Raw genomic sequence first — 1,430 nt, forward strand, 5'->3', positions numbered from 1 at the left:
AAACTTATATTTTAATACTTCAAAATAATAATCAACTTTCTTCTTGGGCCCAGGCGTAGTACCATCTTATGCGCGTTCCCTAATAGGTTGGGATAGCGAGCCACCAATCCTAAAAGAGCAGACCTTGGTCTACCAGGGCCAAGACCTCGGAATTGGACACCTGGATTTGTTTAACGACAACCTCGGAAGTCGGGTACTAGCCTCTTAAATAAAGTAAAATACTTATTATCTTTTATTACTTCTAATATATAATGCCTCGGCATTTTCTTTAAGCACCTTGTGTGCCAAAATCCCTAAAGTCTTGACTTTGGGATCTACTTAAGGCCTTGGCCTTTCTCTTTCTTTTCTTTATCTTCTTACACTTGTTAATACTTCTAATAAAAGAATGCTTTTTTAAAAACTGAAATGTTTAAACAAATTCTCACTTTGAAATGCATAAACAAAAATCTGCATACTATGGTAATCAAAATTCTGTATACTATACTAATCAAGATTCTGCATTCTATGCTACACTATTTCTGCATAATATACAAACATAAATTATGCACTATAATACTTAACCAAACTGCACTATAATCTTTTTCTTTAAAAACTGCACTATAAGTTCCACCAAAAATCTGCACTACAAGTTCCACCAAAAATCTGCATTATAAATTCCACCAAAAATCTGCACTACAAGTTCCACCAAAAATCTGCACTATAAACTTTAAAGAAATCTGTACCATAAGCTCTTAAGAAATGTGCACTACAAGCTCTATAGAAATCTGCTCTAAAGAAATCTGCATTTTAAGCTCTAAGAAATCTGCACTACAAGCTTAATTAAAATCTGCACTATAAGCCTACATAAAAATCTGCACTACAAGCTTAATTAAAATCTGCACTATAAGCCTATATAAAAATCTGCACTATAAGCTTAATTAAAATCTGCACTATAGGCTTAATTAAAAATCTGCACTATAAGTTTAATTAAAATCTGCACTATAGGCTTAATTAAAAATCTGCACTATAAGTTTAATTAAAATCTGCACTATAGGCTTAATTAAAAATCTGCACTATAAGCGCTTCTCATGCTTCGAATTCAAGAAGAACAAAGGTTCGAAACTACTCCTACTGCAGGTGAGAAGCACTTACCTTGCTCCTTGAACTCACAACCGAAAAGAGGGAGGCTCTAGGGTTCGCGGAGAAGCTTGAGTTTCGGCGGCTTCTTTGTGTTTCTGAGCTCTCCTCATCGAGGTGGTCACGTACGGTGAAGACCGGCCGGAAAAAGCCTTCGCCGGCCGCCGGAGGGAGAGAACCCTAGCTCCGCCGCCTTCTTCGCCCGAGAGCCGTCGCGCGCACAAGAGGGAGAAAGGGTTTCGTGAGCCAATCCCTTTCTCTCTTAACTTATCCCTTTTTATAACCGAGGGTATTCTGTTATGGCTTAAGAATAT

Source organism: Zingiber officinale, chromosome 1B (assembly GCF_018446385.1).
Source record: "Zingiber officinale cultivar Zhangliang chromosome 1B, Zo_v1.1, whole genome shotgun sequence".
In the NCBI taxonomy this organism is placed as follows: domain Eukaryota; kingdom Viridiplantae; phylum Streptophyta; class Magnoliopsida; order Zingiberales; family Zingiberaceae; genus Zingiber; species Zingiber officinale.